Source organism: Macaca mulatta, chromosome 15 (genome assembly GCF_049350105.2).
Source record: "Macaca mulatta isolate MMU2019108-1 chromosome 15, T2T-MMU8v2.0, whole genome shotgun sequence".
NCBI classification, from domain to species: domain Eukaryota; kingdom Metazoa; phylum Chordata; class Mammalia; order Primates; family Cercopithecidae; genus Macaca; species Macaca mulatta.
In genome coordinates this window covers 67,376,960-67,396,431 of record NC_133420.1, presented here as the reverse complement: position 1 = coordinate 67,396,431, position 19,472 = coordinate 67,376,960, and positions in this window count along the sequence as shown.

The window sequence follows — 19,472 nt, the reverse complement described above, 5'->3', positions numbered from 1 at the left end:
AAAAGAAATAAAGGGCATCCATTTAGGAAGAGAGGAAGTCAAACTACCTCTATTTGCAGATGACATGATTCTACATCTAGAAAAAACCGTTATCTTGGCCCCAAAGCTCCTTCAGCTGATAAACAACTTCAGCAAACTTCAGCGAAGTTGCAGGATACAAAATCAACATACAAAAAATCACTAGCATTTCTATACATGGATAGATTCCTGGACACATAAACCATACGTAGGAATACAGCTAACCAGGGAGGTGAAAGATCTTTACAATGATAACTACAAAACATTACTCAAAGAAATCAGAGAAGACACAAGCAAATGGAAAAACATCGCATACTCATGGATAGGAAGAAATAATATCATTAAAATAGCTATACTGTCCAAAGCAATTTACAGATTCAATGTGATGCCTATCAAACTACCAAGGACATTTTTCACAGAACTATCTAAAAATATTTAAAAATTTGTATGGAGCCAAAAAGCCTGACTAGCCAAGGCAATCCTAAGCAAAAAGAACAAAGCTGAAGGCATCATGTTACCTGACTTAACACTTTGCTACAAGGCTGTATATACCAACACAGCATGGTGCTAGTATATAAACAGGTACATAGACCAACAAAATGGAATAGAGAGCCCAGGAATAAGACTGCACATCTACAAGTATCTGATCTTCAACAAAGTGGACAACAAAACAAAAGATGAGAACAGACTCTCTATTTAATGAATGGTGCTGGGAGAACTGGCTAACCATAAACAGAAGATTGAAGCTGGACCCCTTCCTTACACCATATACAAAAATCAACTCAAGATGGATTAAAGACTTAAATGTAAAATCCAAAACTATAAAAACCCTGGAAGACAACCTAGGCAACATCATCCTGGACATAGGAACAGGCAAAGATTTCATTACAAAGATACAAAAAGCAATTGCCACAAAAGCAAAAATTAACAAGTGGGATCTAATTAAACTTAAGAGCTTCTGCACAGCAAAAGACACTATCAACAAAATAGACAGACAATCTACAGAATGGGAGAAAATATTTGCAAACTACCTGTCTGACATAGGTCTAATATCCAGCATCTATAAGGAACTTAAATAAATTCACAAAGAAAAATAACCCCATTAGAAAGTGGGCAAAGAACTTGAACAGACACTTCTCAAAAGAAAACATACATGTGGCCAACAAGCATATAAAAAGCTCAATAGCACTGACCATTAGAAAATCCAAATCAAAACCCCAATGAGATACCATCTTATGCCAGTCAGAATGGCTATTACTAAAAAGTCAAAAAACAGCAGATGCTGGTGGGTTGTGGAGAAAAAGGAACACGTATACACTGTTGATGGAAGTGTCAGTTAGTTCAACCATTGTGGAAAGCACTACCATTCAACCTAGCAATCCCATCACTGGGTATATACCCAGAGGAATATAAATCATTCTACCATAAAGGCCTACATGTGAATGTTCATTGAAGCACTATTTGCAATAGCAAAAACATGGAATCTACCTAAATGCCCATCAATGACAGACTGGATGAAGAAAATGTAGTACATATGCACCATGAAATACTATGCAACCATAAAAAGAATAAGATCATATCTTTTGCAGGAACACAGATGGAGCTGGAAGCTATCATTCTTAGCAAACTAATGCAGGAACAGAAAACCAAATACCATATGTTCTCACTTGTAAGTGGGAGCTAAATGATAAGAACTTATGAACACAAAGAAGGAAACAACTGACACTAGGATCTACTTGAGGTAGTAGGGTGGCAGGAGGGAGAGGAGCAGAAAAGAGAATTATTGGGCACTGGGCTTAATACCTAGGTGATGAAATAATATGTACCAAAAAACCCATGACACGTATTTACCTATGTAACATACCTTTACATGTACCCCCAAACTTAAAAGTTTTTTCAAAAACTTTAAAAACAAAAAATATCACCTTGTGCACTGTAAATATATATAATTTTAGTTGTCAATTGTACCTTCATAAAACTGAAGAAAATAATATTTTTTAAAAATTAATATTTTTTAAAAAAATAACAAGGGATAACATTCACCATGGATCTTCAAGACTACATAAAGATTCACTCCTCTGAGCTCATAATATCCAAACCCTCATCTGTCATTAAATTTACTATTTACCATATTGCTTTGTCTGCCACTGTAACATAAAGGTCTTCACAGAGAATGTGTGATAAGAATGTTGTACTCCAAAACCTAGTACAAAGCTTGGTACATAGTAGGCACAAAAAAATGTTGGTTAAAACAATGCACGATTCTCCTTTGTAAAATTTGTTTTCAGTGCTCACATTTGACTGACTTTGTACATTGCCTTTCTAACATGTATTCTTCCCAAACAGGAACCAAATTATTCCAGAGACAAATCACCTAATATGAATAGCTGCAAATATAAAGCACTTGTCAGTAAATGCCACAGTCCCATCCTGGCTGTTTTTCTTTCAGAAATGATTTTCTGACACAAAATAATCAGCACCTAGTTTGCTGCTTCTTGCAGTCTAGAAGCAAATGATTCATGCTTCTTGTTATTGTATTAATGCACAGGAAAAGCAATAAAAAATCCAAGAAGCCATAATATATTCACAACATTGTAACTTTCTCTCATTACCCAGAAGTAAATGGATCATTGCTCCTGATATGTGTTGATTCAAGCTGACAGCATTGGAATTTACATTCGCTGTCACTCATAGTCTTTAGGTCAAATAACTGTCATAATCACCTTAGTGCATTTACCTATGGAACCACACTAGACTTTGTGCAAATACTGTACATTTTGCATTATGGTGATTGTACACTTGCTTGGTCCAAGGTGTTGAGGATGGAAAGAGTTAAGACTCTTGTCTAAAGCTAGCAATTTTCCACACACTGTGCTAAGCATATTACAATCACTGTATCATTTAATCTTCATTGAAAAACCTGTGAAAAAAATTGGCATTATTACCATCATTTTATAGATAAGAAACGCAGGCTCTACATGGTTGATTCTAAACACCACTGCTATGGTGCATTAGACAGAAATGTCCTTAAGCACCTGCCTGGGTCTCATACTCAAGTGCCCCTGCTGGTGCCTTGGAGGCCATTCCTAACCCTCTGCCACCTCTAATCCCTCTGCAGAGCTACCCAGTGTCGCTGCTATGCTACTAGAGATGCTACACATGCATAACTTTAAAACCACCTCCTGACTTAAGGCACTACTCCTGAGGTAGGGGCCATAGGAGGAGCTAAAACTTAGCCTTCTCTCCGTTTTCTGTGGAAGTTACTGTCCTGCTTGCTAATGCTGATTCACACTCTTGCACTCATGGCCTTCATGCTCAGCCATGCTACTGCATTAGTCTTTGCTAACCCACTATAACATAAACCTCTCCCTTGCTACTAGTCTTCATTTCCATGTGTCTGAACCTCTCTCCTATGGAAAATAAAACAAATTGTCTGACATTTTTAGCCATTTCTATTCCTCATTTCTTTTCCAGTCTTGCTTTTAAGATTTGTCTGCACTCAGAGTCCCCACATCTGCAACCCACATTCATCTTGAAAATTGCAGAAGACTGCACTTGCCACACCCTGTCCCGACTCTGCTCTTCAGGTCTCCAATCACCATGTTGTAGCTAAATAAAAAAGGACTTCTTCTAGGTCCTTATTTTTCTTGCATCCTGTGCAACGTTGGCACTACTAACCCCCTTTTTTCAATTGAAGCACTGTTTTCCCCTGGCTCCTCATTCATTCTCAGGCTGCTGCCAATGTGTTTTTTTGGTCCTGCCATTTGCCATGGGAACTGTACAGTTTAGCATTTTGAACATAATGTGCTATTATATCCTGCCCATCCTCCAGCCTCTTCTCCCAAGTCTCTGTGAGGCTGACTGTCTTCCCACTCTTCAGCCGCTGGACAGTCATTTTCCCTGGAACATTTATTTAGTCTGCCTTTACCCAATTATCTCACTTATCTCTGAATGTTCTTCTCGGCTGTTACATGCCTGGCATTTCCTCTCTTCTCTGTAATTGCTCAAGAGCGAGTTATCTTCCCCAAGCAACCTTTTCCTAGCAACTGATGAGAGGTGAATTTTTATGATGCTTCCAATATTTGCCATGTTTAAATATTCTCTACTTAACTTCTCTACTCAGTATATGTTCACTCTTTGGCTTATACTGGTTATTATCCTAATATTATGCCGTGTGTACCTGCGTTATGTGCTGTCTGGGTTGGGCCATGTACATAGTGGCTTTCAGAATTTGGTGTGCTTTAAGCATTTAGTAAAGATGTATCAGTTAGAAATTTAGAGGTATTTTATGATAATAATGATAGTGATTTATTGTGAGTAATCAAGTATTCTACTGAGTGACAAGAAGAAGCCTGTTTATATAAAATTCTCATATGAATATGAGCCCAATTTTTGAGGCATGATCATGATAAAAATAAAGATGCTTTTACTTAAAGCAGAATAGGGACATTGATATAATTTTACAGCTTCCTTTCCTAATTCAGTAGCAGGAGTTCCATGATGAAAATAGCAGAGGGGGCCCATAGTTGCTAGCCTTAGAAGCACTTATGAAGAAAATTTTACATTTCTTCTTAATGTTCTCTCTCTCTCTTTCTCTAGTTCTTTTTGAGTTTTACATTTTACTTTATTTATTCCCTTTTAAAATTTCAAGTGATAGCTAGGCACAGTGGCTGTAATCCCAGCACTGGGAGGTTAAGGTGGGCAGATCACTTGAGATCAGGAATTCGAGACCAGCCTGGCCAATATGGTGAAACCTAGTCTCTACTAAAAATACCAAAAAGTAACCAGGTGTGGTGGTGCATGCCTGTAGTTCCAGCTACTAGAGAGGCTCAGGTGGGAGAATCACTTGAACCTGGGAGGCGGAGGTTGCAGCGAGCCAAGATCATTCCACTGCACTCCAGCCTGGGCTCAAATAATAATAATAATAGTAATAACATATAACTTTAAGTGATATTACTTTTTCCTTTGTTACAGTCCTATAGCTCAGAATTTTAAAAAATACAAAAGAGAGCATAGTGAAAAGTCTCCCTCCAGCCCAAAGCCACTGTCACTTACCTCCCCTCCTCAGAGACAACCAGTCTTCCTAATTTCTAGGTGTCTTCCTAGATATTTTATGCACATGCAAATGATTGAACTCTAAGGTCTTTATAGAAGCCAGGATCTCTTTGGAAGCCACTAATCAATTTTCTCTTTATATATTTATGTATTCTTTGTTCTTCTTAGCCTCTCCCTCCCACTACTCCCAGAGGCACACATGGAGTTATACTGCAACTCTTCAGGAGCTCCTATGAAGCGCTGCCTCTTAAACATCTCTTCTACACCTACTTGCTCAGCTTTGATGACTTCAATTTTCCTTCCTCTGAGAATAACCCCTTTTGAGTATTCTTTCTTTGTATGTTGGGGTTGGCTCTTGATTTTGCCCTTGGTCCCTAGTTGCCTTTTGTATCTCTCTTGGCTCCAGGCTCTGTAGATAACAGGCAGCCCTGACCCTTCTCCATGCCCAGCTCTGATCCTGAATCTCCTTTCTGCATCCAGCACCCAACATAATCACTTCACCAAGAAAAGACTTCAGGCCTTAAAGGCTGTTATGAACTGAATCATGTCCTCCCCGTAATGCATATGTTAAAGCTCTAATTTCTGGTATGATGATATTTGAAGATAGGACCTTTGGGAGAAAATTAGGGTTAGATTAGGTCATGGGGATGATGCCCTCATGATAAAATTAGTGGTTTAGTAGAAAAAAAGGAAAAGAAATCTCCTTTTATGAGGTCACATACTGAGGAAAGATCATAAGAAAATATAGCACGAGTGGCTTCTGCAAGCCAGGAAGAGAACCCTCACCAGGAACTGAAGCTGCTGAAACCTTGATCTTGGACTTCCAGCCCCAGAACTTTGAGAAGTAAATGTCTATCGTTGAGGCCACCAGTCTATATTACTTTGTTATGTCAGCCAAACAGAACAAATGCCAAGGTTAGCTGGTCCTGAAACCATCAAGCATACCACCTTTCTTTCTTCCCTTTTGGAAAACATGGGTTTCCCCCTCCTCCCACCCCATGCCCTTGTCTATCCTGTTTCCTTTTATTTTCTTACTTATTTATGCCTAGTCATCATCAGAAATTTCAACCCAGCTGAGCTAATGAATTGATGCTTCTTTTGCATGTACAGAGTTAATGAGGCACAGGCAACAGGTAGTCATGTTAGTTTCTTTCCTCTGTGTAAAGAAGCCTCTATCTTCTCATCCAATTATTGACTAGCAATTAAGGCCTGTTACCTCCATCAGAAACAGAAGCTCCCCTGGTCACATAAACAGTGTGACATGTCAGCAGCACTGAGCTGTGTCTCAAGATTCTTTTCCTGACAGCATTTAAGAGAAGACACCCCAAAGACCATGCTACTCCAAATAGCTGATGAAATGTGTAGTGCTGCACTAGCAGAAATCTGGTTTTGTGAATAATAAACTCCGGTTGTATGCTTTCAGGTTGAACTCTTTTGTGTCAACTAAAAGAACATGTGGACATAGCAGGGCTGTCAAGATAAGGCCACGAGCTTGCCAAGTTGGGGACCTTTGAAATACAAGTAAGTTGGTGATAGTAAATCAGTGCTTTCCAGGCAAATAGTAAATTTTAAGTAAGTAGTAGGAAAGTAAAACTGCTTATGTCTTCCATGCAGTGAATTAAGCTGACTACTGTTAAAATACTCTTGTAATACAGTCATATATTATTGGCTATCTATTTCTCAGTATAAAAATTATAATTCATTTTCATATATCATTATTAAAATGCCTCTCTTTTGTTTTTGTTGTTGTTGTTGTTGTTACAATGGATGCATGGTTGCTTTGAATTTTCCAATTCTTACTGCCATAGAACATGAAGATGCCTGGGAATTACAATATCCAACCATTTAATTATGTGATGTCATAAGAAAATGGCTTTATTTTTATTTTTAGGACTGTGGAATCAGTACCTTGTATATATGGGTTTTTTAATCTAAAGGCTTATTAGGAAGCTAACAATGGACCAATTAACTTACTTATTATCAGTTGCACATGATATCTACACTGAGTGACTTTGAAGAAAGCTTGTGTTTTCAACAGAAAACATTCTACAGTAAAAATTCTGTCTTGCCAAGATAATTGCTAATTGTAACTCATCAAAATATGTGTCTGGTTCAAGAGCAACATGTTTATTACTCTGTATATATTTATTATTTCTGTTGAAGCCATCCTAGAGAGGCCCTCAACATTATTGCTTCTGCATACAATAGAACTTGACATATAAAATTAATCTCTTAAAGATATATATAAATGAATAACTAAAGCTGCATATAGGTGGATTGGGACTGGTGATTGAAATGTATCTGTTATGATTTAGTCACTGTCTTAAGGATAACATGTTTGGCCATGAGTAAAACAAGGTAGTGAGAAATAAAACAGTAGGTCAGACTTGTTTCCTCCTTTCTTTCTACCCATTCTCAACGTTTGTCTCATCTTATATTTAACTAATTTTCCAGAACAAATATAAAGGGTATGAATGACTCTAACTCTGAAGAGAGAGAAAAGTCAAAGCAATGATTATACCTGCCCTTCTCACTTATAGCTCTTAGCACATTTATCTTGTATTGGACACATTTTCAAAAACTTACATGTTGGGCTGGGCATGGTGGCTCATGCCTGTAATCCCAGCACTTTGGAAGGCCAAGGTGGACAGAATTGCTTTAGCTCAAGAATTTGAAACTAGCCTGAGCAGCATGGCGAAATCCCATCTCTACAAAAAAAAATTGGTGGTGTGCACCTATAGTCCCAACTACTGGGGAGACTGAGGTGGGAGAATCGCTTGAGCCTGAGAGGTGGAGGCTGCAGTGAGCCATGATCAGACCACTGCACTGCAGCCGGAGTGATGTGAGTGAGACCCTGTCTCAAAAAAAAATTTTTTTAAAGCGCATGTTCACCATTATCAAAGTAAAATTAAAGGTCAAAGTTAGGTATTTATTTGTTTACCTAGTCCCCACTAATAAAAACCATTAATAAAAGTGTAAACTAAATTGGGCCATGAATCATCAGATCCTTTTGGACTTCAATGGGGAAAACACCAGCATCAGATCCACTGGTAGGTTAGGTGCGAATGTAGCTAACTCCTCCAAATTTGAAAATTAAGGTAGTAAGGTTCTTTTTACTGGTTAGTACCAAAATTAATTACTATAAAATGTTCAGCCGTGATCAAGGTTTGTATAACAATAAAATATATAAATATTTTGGTAATTCTATCAACTTCCTGACACATATAATCGAACATTGTCCGTGTTATATTATTGCCTGAAAAAGTGTATACAAAGGTCTGCTTGCTAATAGTTTGGTCATAGTTACTTTAAATCATGTGCTGGATATTAGTGTGTCATAATAATCTTAATCAGCAAATATCTACTGAGTACCCTCAATGTGCAAGTCACTCTAGTGGACATTAGAGGGGAAAGGCACATGAAGCAATGCTTGCACTAAAAGGTTTGATATCCAGATGGAGACATCAGATGCGATGTGCCCATTGCTTCTGATAACTTAAATATCCTCAGGGTAAAGATCAACCAAAAGCATAAAAAACTATTTGCTGAATCATTCTGAGAGCCCAGTTGAGGTGGAAGGCCTGAAAGTGGTACAGTGGCATTCTATTTTGTAATTTTATTCAAAATTACTTAGCAGTCCAAGTATCAAAGTATAGAAAGATTAGGAAAAAAGGGAAAGGTCAAAGGACCAGATATGTAGGAATATATATTTATATTTTTTTCCAATGGGTATGTGTTCATATACACAGACATAGATATACATATACATACACACATATACATATCATAGTGAAAGTAAAGGAATAACAGACCTATAGATTAAATAAAGTATCTTAATTTCTGCATTTATCCATTAAAAAAGAAAAATGAATTTGCTATATAATTAGCCAGATTTTATAAAGATATCTTTATTACTTTTAAAAATTTCTATAGGTATAAAAACATAATAATCCCCTACTAAAGAACCAGGTAATTTTGTAAAGAATGTGGAAATAAGGGTTTTTCTCCTTTCCTCTCCCATTTGCCTGATGCGAGATTTAAGCCAGGTTTCTCAGAGTGGTCCATTTTCTTATCTGTGAAATGGGAAAAAGTGCACCTTTGCTTCCTCATTCAGAACAATTTCCAGTATTTGAGGTAACTATTTGAAAACATCTTATAACCTATCTAAATGTAAGACACTTCTCTTTCTGCTCTAATTTTTCTGTGAAGCAGGAATCTCTTTGTGTTTACTCATTTACAAAAATAATTCGATAATCATCTTAACACTGGTTTAAAATGCATATAAATCCTACTTATAGGTATCCAGGAGAAATTAAAACATATCCACACACACACACACAAAAAATGGTACACAAATTACCATAGCAGCATTGTTTATAATAGCCAAACAGTAGAAACAACTCTATTTTCCATCCAAGGAACAAACAAAAGGTGTTATATCCATATAGTAGATTGTTATTCATTGATAACAAGGAATGAAGCACAACATGGATTAACCTTGAAAACAAAATATATTAAGATAAAGAATTCAGTCAAAAAGATGGTATATTGTATGGTTTCATTCATATAAAATTTCTACTAGAATAGGCAAGTCCTTAGAGACAGAAATTAGGTTAGTGATTGCATAGGATTGGGGTGCAAGGGAGGAGAATGGAGAATGACTGCTAATAGGTATGGGGTTTCTTTTTGGGGTAATGAAATTAGGAGTGATAGTTGCATGAGTCTGTCAAAAATACTAAAATCCATTTAATTGCACACTGTAAATGGGTGAATTTTATGATATGTGAATTATTTCTCTTAATAAAAATGTACAAATCACCACTTCAAAAATATTACAAAAATAGTGCTAATTATTTATTAGCCTGAAGGATAATACATCCAGCAATGTATCAAAAAGTACTTTATCTGAGCAGATTTAACTGTTACATTTGCATTTGAATTTCAAAACCCATTATCTTAAATGCAGAGACAAGCCAGAGAACTCAGATAGGTTTGCTCTATCATTAGGCAATATTGGAAAGAACCATTCCTGCACTATTGAGTCTATATTTTCTTACTCTTTCTCAATAATTTTGAGAATTAATTACTTTGATTTCCACTCTGTAAGTAGCCTTTAAAGACTCACATTTCTCAGATTTTCATGCTCCCAAAGGTTGATTTTGATAGGGTCTTTGTTAACTGTGGATGCTTTGTTATAAAGATCAAAGCAGTTTAAACCATGTTAATAGAATCAATCTAAAATGTAGATGTTAATATTAACAGAGCAAGTCCTAGTGAATGGGATAACTAGAATAATAATAGTACTAAAGCATGCCAGGCACTTATTATTTTATGTCCATTTAAAAAATAAGAACAAAGAGACCTAGGGAAAGAGAAGATACCTGCTTTGCCCAAAGACCAAATTGGGTTTCAAGTTCAGGCCCTCAAAATCTGAGCTTTTACTCATTACACTAAACACATAAGAAGAAGTTCCTTCCCCAAAGTAACTCCTTTGTAGATGGGGATAGGTAATGTTCCTATCTAACAGAAGAAAGGTGAAAAATTCAATGAAGAACCATATTAGGTGTTTAAATAAACAGCCTTTTTAAAGCATTTTTATAATTTTTGAGGGACTTTCAATTATGACCTCACTTGATTTTTTGACATCTGTCCTGCACATTCCAAAAGGACTTAAGGTTTATTCACTGCCACAAAATAGCTTACCTCTGTAATACTAAGTAACACGATCAGCATCTTCATCTTAACAGCATTCTCCTTGGGAACATAAACACAACACTACTGAAAGTGACACAAGTGAATTTACTCCAGTTTACATTTTAGTTCTTAGATATCTGAGCTCTCCACTTATGTTCTGTTATCTACTGCTTTTCACTGTGACCAACAGTATAGAATTGAAGATGACTGGCCAATGCATTGGGAATGAGACATGTCAGACTCAAGTAAATAAAATAATAGAAGAGAACAAAAGTAGGAAGACAGTATGCCCAATAAGTTAAAAAGTCAAAGATTTTGCAGTGACCATAAACAGAGCCCTCAGGGGATGTGGCTTAGCAAGAGAAAACAAATAATGGCAAAGTCCATGGGAGACTGGACCAACATCTAGATATGGACAGAGAATGTAGGCTTCTGGCTGGATTTAGAATTCTTTACCACTTGTGTGATGGTTAAGTTTGTGTGTCAGTTTTGCTGGGCTAGGATACCCTGCTGTTTAGTCAAACACTAGTCTAGATGTTGCTGGGAAAATATTTTCAGATGTGATTTGCATTTAAGTCAGTAGACCTGGAGTAAAGCAGATTACTCTTTATAATGTGGATGGAGCCTATCCAATCAGTTGAAAGCCTTAAAAGCAAAGACTGAAATTTCCCAGGAAAAAAAAAAAAAAAAAAAGAACTGTCCTCAAGACTGAACGTAGAAACTCTGCCTGAGTTTCCAGCCTACTACCCTGAAGAATTATACTCAAAACCTCAACATCAACTCTTAACTAATTTTCCAGGCTGTCAATTTGCCTATGGATTTTGGACTTGCCAGCCCCATAATCACAGAAGCCAATTTCTTAAAGCAATCTGAGTGTGTCTCTGTCTCATTATTTCTCTCAATATAGAGATGGATATAGATATATTAATGTATCCTATTGGTTTCATTTTTCTGGAAAACCTTGACTAATACAGTTTATTAACCTCATAATTTCCTGTATGTTATTTAACTTTCCTGAGCCTTACTTTCGTCATTTTACAATAGGCAAATAATACTTAATTTACATAGGGTTGTGACAAGCACCCTACTTGTGCCTAGCACAAGTAATAATAAATGCTAGCTGTTACTTTCTTATTGTGTATATTTAAGGTATATAACATGATGTTATGGGACACATATAGATATCTGTTACTTGGTATTCTTTGACCTTAATCTCTCCATTTTTCTCCATTCTTCACCCTGCCTCTAGTAACAAATATTTTGTTTTCTATCTCTGTGTATTTCAAATTTGTTTTAGATTCCATATGTAAATGAGATCATGCAATAAAGATAGTCGCTCGCTTACAGTGTTTTGATTTACAATTGTTTGACTTTACAGTGATAAGAAAGTAATATGCATTCAGTATAATCCACACATAAAATTTTGAATTTTGATGTTTTCCTGGGATACCGATATGGTGCGTGATATTCTCTGGAAATTCTGGGCACTGGCAATGAACTCCAGCCCCCAGTCAGGCACATAATCATGAATAGAAATACACTGATACTCTACAATATACTGTGTTACCAGTTTAGTTTTTTTGATATTGTGCTTTGTGTTTTCACATTCCATCATGTCTACAAAACGCCTATCTGTGTCTAGGTTTCTGTAAGTGTTCTGAGCACGTTTAAGATGTGGCTAGGCTAAACAACGATGTTCTGTAGGTTATGTGTACAAAATGCATTTTTGACTTATGACATTTTCAACTTATAATACATTTATTGAAATGTAATCCCATTGTAAGTCAAGGATCATCTGTATAATCACCCCACTCTCTTCTGATTACCATTTTCATGGATTCTTTTGATTACCATTTTCATCTTTTTACATCCCTTCACTTTCAACCTAGTTGTGTCCTAAAAGCTTAAGTGAGTCTCTTGTAGGTAGCATATGATTGAATCTTTTTCTTTATGCATTCAGCCACTGTCTTGATTGGATAATTTAATCTAATTACATTCAAGGTTATTATTGATAGGTAAGGACTTACTACTGCCATTTTATTATTTCTTTTCTGGTTATTTTGTAGCTCCTTTATTTCTTCCTCTTTTGTCTACCTTTGTAATTTGAAAATTTTCTGTAGTGCCAAGTTTTGATTCCTTTATTTTTATAGTTTGTATATTGGCTGTAGTTTTTTGTTTTGTGGTTGCCATGAGACTTACATAAAACATCCTATAGTTATAATCAACAATTTTAAGTTGATAATTAGCTTCTATCGTATGCAAAACTGTAAACTTTTTACCCTTCCTTCACAATTTATGTTTTTGATGTCACAATTTACATTGTTTTACATTGTGCATTCCTTCAAAACTTATTGTAGCTTTAATTATGTATGACCATTTTAACTTTCCACCTTCATACTAGAGATATCTATGATTTATACATAACCATTATAGTATTGGAGTATTCTGGATTTGACTATGTATTTACCTCTACTAGTGAGTTTTACACTTTCATATGTGTTCATGAGAATAATTACCATCCTTTCATTTCTACCTGAAAAGCTCCCTTAAGTATTTCTTGTAGGGCAGGTCTATTGGTGATAAATTCCTTTAGCTTTTGTTTGTCTGGGGAAGACTTTATAATTCATTTTAGATGGAAAGCTTTGCTGGGTATAGTATTCTTGACTCATGGGTTGTTTTTTTTGTTTTGTTTTGTTTTGTTTTGTTTTTTGGTTGTTGTTTCAGCACTTTGAACATATCATCCTAATTTCTTCTAGCCTACAAGGTTTCTACTGAGAAATCTGCTGATAGTCTATTGTGGATTCCTTCATAGGTGACTTGCTGCTTTAAAAATTCCCTCTTTGTCTTTAGCTTTTCAAGTTTAATTATAATGTTATTTGGAGAGTACCTGTATGAGTCATATCTTTTGGGGAACCTTTGAGATTAATGGATCTGGATGTCCATATTTCTCCAAAAACTTAGGAAGTTTACAGCAATTATTTTATTAAATAAGCTTTTTGTTCCTCTCTCTATCTTTTCTTCTTCTTGAATTTTAATAATGAAAATGTTCTCTTAAAGCTGCCCATACTTCTCATAAGCCATCTTTACTCCTTTTCATTTCTTTTCTCATTGAGTCATGTCAAAAGACCTATCTTTGAGTTTGCAGATTATTTCTATGATCTAGTCTGATCTAGTCTGCTGTCAAAGCTCTCTATGATATTTTTCATTTAATTGACTGAATTCTTCATCTCCAAGATTTCTGTTTGGTTCTCTTTTATGGTTTCTATCTCTTCATTGAATATCTCATTCAGATATCAAATTATTTTCCTGGTTTCATCAAATTATCTATCTGTATTTTCTTGTATCTCACTCAATTCCCTTAAGAATTACATTAAATTGTTGGGGTAGGAGGGCAATTTATAAATTTCCATTTATTTGTGGTTAGTTACTGAAGAGCTATTGTGTGCCTTTAGTGGTGTCATGTTTCCTTACTTTTTCATATTTTTTGTGTTTCTGTATGGGTATCTCACAGTGTTGGCACTTCTTCCAAATTTTATAAAGTGACTTTCATAGAGGAAGACTTCCACCTGCAGATGGGCCTGTGGGCCTGAGCATGCCAATTGGTCAGGGTACAGTGGCTCTGGTTCTGTGTGGGCACAAAGGTACACTCTCCATGTAGCTTCTTTGGTTATAATCAATGTCAGTGATAATTGTGAATGTCTCAGTTGTCTAAGCTGCAAGAATTTGTGGCAATGGTAGTAGCTGTGTAGGTTATCAAAGCAAGGAATTTAGGGATCCTCCTGTTCTGGCCTTCCCTATAGCAAAGTATCTTAACTGAGGGAATTTTTCCTGGTGTCGAGTCTGACACAACCCACAAACAGCTGCAGTGGCAAAAGGATTCAGGTCATAGGTGCTCTGAGCAGCTATACTGTTGGGTTTCTCAGGGTCTTGTGAAACTGTTGTAGCATCTAGGATTTAAGGTACAGTTTCACTTTCCAAGACAGAAATGGATGTAGTTCTCCCACTAAGCTGTGGTCTATTGCTCTGAGCAAACCCAAGCAGTTAGGGCCCAGGGGTCTGAGATGTGGGTGTGGTTCTGACCCTGGAAGGCAGGGTAAAGCCTTGTCCCAGCTCTGAGGAAGAATGTATGTTATGGAGGCTCAGGCTTTGAGGAGCAGGGCTTAGTTGCTATTTAGAACCCAAACCAGGGCATAGCAGCTAGTGCTCCAGGTGATGACATATTTCACAATGGTAACTATGGATCTTGGGGTGGTAGGATATAGCAGTGGCCCAGGGTCTATGAGGCCAGGTGCAGTAGCAGCAAGGACCCAGGAATGTCAAGGCACCACTGTGGCTTGAGCTCTGGTGTGAGGGAAGCAGCACACCAATGACTGCCTTTTCCAGGGAAGTAGGGCATCTCAGCAGCTCAGACTGCAAGGGGGGCTAGTCAAACGGTAAATAGGCAGGATACTGTGGCTATTCAGCCTGGAGGATCTGGTGGCACAGCACAGCCAAGGCTCTGATTCCCTGGGATGCAAGGCGCTATGTCTTATCAGCCCCAGAGAGTGTGGCTACATGGATCAGCATATCCTACAGACCCTTGGGATATGGTATACCTCATCAGCTGTGGCACTAAGGGGTACAGCTACTCTAGTGTGCCAGGGGCTTGAAGCCCCCAGATGACAAGATGCTGCCTCATCCATGGTGCTGGGAGAAGAGGTTTTACTACTTTGGTATGCTGGAAGCCTGGGAACCCCAAGAAGGAGGGCACTGTCTTGACTGTAGTACCAGGTGCATAAGTTTTTCTCTGGTGTATGGGAGGCCTGAAGATCCCAGGGGACAGGACACCACTTCAGTTCATCTGTAAGGAAAGGGCTGCATCGGCAACTAGAATGGGGGGGATGGAGCAGCTCTGTGATAGCTTAGCCCCAGTGGGGCAGGAAATAGCAGTGGCTTTGCTAGGGGTTGGCAAGCTACAGAGTAGGCATGTCACAATGGCAGCAAAGCCTCAGGGATGGAGGGCAATGGCTACTCCTGAAGCAGGATGTTCCAGTTCCAAGATGGCACATCACAGTAGTGACACAGGCCTTGGAGGGGCAGGGCAGTACATTGGCTTCTTCTCTGGGGTATCTCAGGGTGTGGATTCTGGGGAGCTTCCTCAGCTGGGCTTGGAGCCTGTGAGGACTGCGGGCATTTTTGCTAGCAAAAACTAAAGGTGTCTGCAGTGGTAATGGGGGCTATTGGGATTATCTTGCTTACCTTTTTATCTGTAGAAAAGAGTCCCTCCTGGTTCCAAGCTGACCCCAACTGGGCAGATGGGGTGGCAGAGGCAAAGTGTTTTCTTCCCTTTCCTATGTGGCCAGCCTGGGTCTAGGCTTCAGTAGATTTTTGCTACTTTTTTGCTGTTCTTTGGAGCTCTCCTTTAGTTATGTTGATCAAAATGTAGGTTTTTATTTGTTATTTTGTTTTTTGTGTGTGTGAGGGAAAAGTACTAGAAGCTTCTAGTCAACCACTTTGCTGATGTCCTCTAATTTTGCCTGTGAAGGATCATTTGAAACTATCACAGTCATTTTAAGGATAAAGTAATTATTTAAGAAGCACTTACTCCATACCTATAGCAGACTTGAATCTTGGTCAATCACTGTTATTATTGTAATGTAACTAAATCAGTGCTTTGGTGATTTATTCAGGTGAGTTTTTTCTCATGTGGTGAAAACTAGAAGGACATTTTCAGTATTTTTAAACTCCATTTATTTTAGTTCACTTTAATTTTCATTTCACTTTATTATTTTAGTTCATTTTAATTCTGCCTCCACATCTGTAGATTCCACATTTGCAGATTTGACCAAGCATGAGTCAGAAATATTTTTAAAAACAATAAAAAATAACACTAATAAAGAAAAGAACATAGTATAACAGCCATTTACATACCATTTACATTAATTAGCTATTATAAGTAACCTAGATATGATTTAAAGTATACAGGAAGTTGTTCATAGGTTATATTCAAATACCATGCCATTTTGTAGAAGGGAGTTCAGCATCTGCAAATTTTGATATCCATAGGGTGTCCTGGAGTGAATATTTTGTGGATACTGAGGGACAACTGTACTTGCGTCTTCACAGACTAAAAGATAAGGCAGAAATAGATCCAAGCTAATAAATCTATGTTAGTTATACATATAATTCTTTGAGAAGAAAAAAGGGAGTAATTCATTCTTTGAGAATTCAGAAGGTAGAGGGGAAGAAGTGTTAGAAAAAAGCTGCAGAAAAGAGGCAAAATTTGATCTGGATTTTAAAAGAAGAGTTAGAGAGGGCAGGGCATGCAGGGCCGAAGGCGGCATCATGGTGGCGTGCGGGAGCAGGAGGTTTTCTTGGTAGAAAACAGTATTCTCCAATCACTGTTAAGAGGCCCAGTGACAGGGTAGCTTCATCCTCTTCAACTTGCTAATTAAAAGTGCATCTCATGCTCACATTCCAGACCCATCAGCAGGAAGAAAATGAGGTTTAGGTGAGGGCCTAAGTGTCCATGGAATTCATAAGAGGAGGACAGCTAATATTTTACCTTTCATTTGGTCCAAGTTGTCAGACTGAAGTACCTGGAAGATTAGACATGTTAGGGATATTTAGACAAACAAAAGCCTAGGGCTTCAGCAATCATCAAATTCTCTTCTGTGGACTTGGGGAGTGACAGAAGGTACCCAGGTTGATAAAGACCACAAAAAATTGCTGGAGGTATTATTAAGCTTCCCCAGGAGGCAGTTTGAAACAGTCGAATGCATTTCAAAGCTTCTAGAACAGAATAAAAATAAAGAGTGCTGTAATTTAAATGTTAATATCTCATCAAGTTTTATGTATGTGAGGAAAAAGAGAGGACAGCTCCATAGTCTATTTTCCGGAAGCAGATAAGTAGCTCTAAACAGCTGGCTGCCCTCAACTCAAACATTTTATGCTGCCTTTGTGATCCATCTCCTCTACCATGTGGTAACATCAAATTAGAAGAGGCAGGCTTGGGGGCTTTTTATTCTGAGGCCAGATCACAGCATGTGAAGAAACATAGTTCTGTAAAAGAATAGTGCTTCTCCAGCACCCAGGGCTGCTGATCTAGTGAGACAGGATGAGGTTATCTTGGTGTTTCCTGGCAACACGTGATGCAATGAAGCTCTTACTCAGGATAGAACCACCCCATCAGTGTGTATTAATTAAATGCTCAGGTAACTATGGAGGCATGTCAAAATGCTTCTCAAAGAGCATTTTAAGAGGAACAATTATTGTACAGCAATTAGAATGCTGTTGTGTGGGCAGCAAGAAAGCACTAAAGCCCACAGTAAAATTTGATCACATCATATTAGAACCACATGTAGGATGTCAATGAATATTTTGAAGAGTGCATTGGGGGTGGGAGATTACTACTGTTAATCATGATGTGTGTGTGAACAATATGTGTGAACTAGCATTACTGGTGATATCACTAGGATTACTGTTACTTCTTTGTAAGGGATTAGTTTCTGCCAAGAACAGTTCTAGGCATTTTACTTCATTGAACCGTCACAGGACTGAGATGTAAATTATATTGCCAAAACTATTATTTACCACATTTTTCAGATGAGGAAACTCAGACATTAAGATGTTAAGAATATCCAAGGTCACACAGCTAATCAATGGTGGAGTTAGAATTTGAACCTAAGCCATCTGGCCTAAGAGTCTAAACTGTTACTACTAAGCCCTGTGTCTTCTTTCCCAGGCAGGAGAGAAAGAGGCCATTTACCATGCGCGTAAGGAGAGAAATGTCTATTCTCTTACCGCCTCTAAATATTCCCCAAAATGTGTCTGCTGTCTAATTTCTGATGTTAATGCTGCTTTAATAAAAGACAAAATATCTTATTTCATAAGCAGAACTAAATCTCAGGGAATATTTGCATAGTGACTAAATTTAGACTAACATGTAAACAACCAATGGAGAATTGGATATCTGAGAGGATTTTCTTGGACACTAAACACCAATATTGACAAAGTAGCAGGTAACAGGGCTGGAATTAGCAAAGACACACTTATTGCTTAATTTTCAACATTGTCTGGGTCAATGAGGCAGGCTCTTAAAATGTTCTGCTCTATTTTTGCATTGTTTATATTATGCTACAAGGCTCCCTGTATGCATGTACAGCAATGCTTTGTAGGCATAAAGTGCAATACCTTTTCCCACCAGTGGATTATTAGGGTAGGCAATATGAATGTTTTGACTCTTATGGAGAAGTGTCAAATGATGCAGCCCAAATCACCTTTTGATGTATAATCATCTCTGTTTCTGCTATTACATGTATGTTTTATATGAATCATACTGGCACTTAATCATTTATTATTTTGAATTATAATGTTATTATTTTATGTTTATATGTCTTCTCCATGTTTGAGAGGCTAGAGTATGTATTACAGTTTTTCATATTCTCTTCTCTGTTTAGAGAAGCTTTTGATTCAATGCAATGATTCAATGAATGTTTTTTAAGACAATATTACAACACTTCTTATTCAATCTATTGAGGATTTTTACTTTATTTGTCACGTTTTCCTATGTTGAACTCTTCTTGAATTCTCAAAGTCATGTTTTCTGGAAAAGCTTGTAGAACAAGGGTATCATTTGGTTTTGCCAATGTTTGAAAGAGAGCATAACTAAATCTGCCCATTTTAGGTATTTTGAAGGCAGAGGGAACAGACTTTATAGAATATTT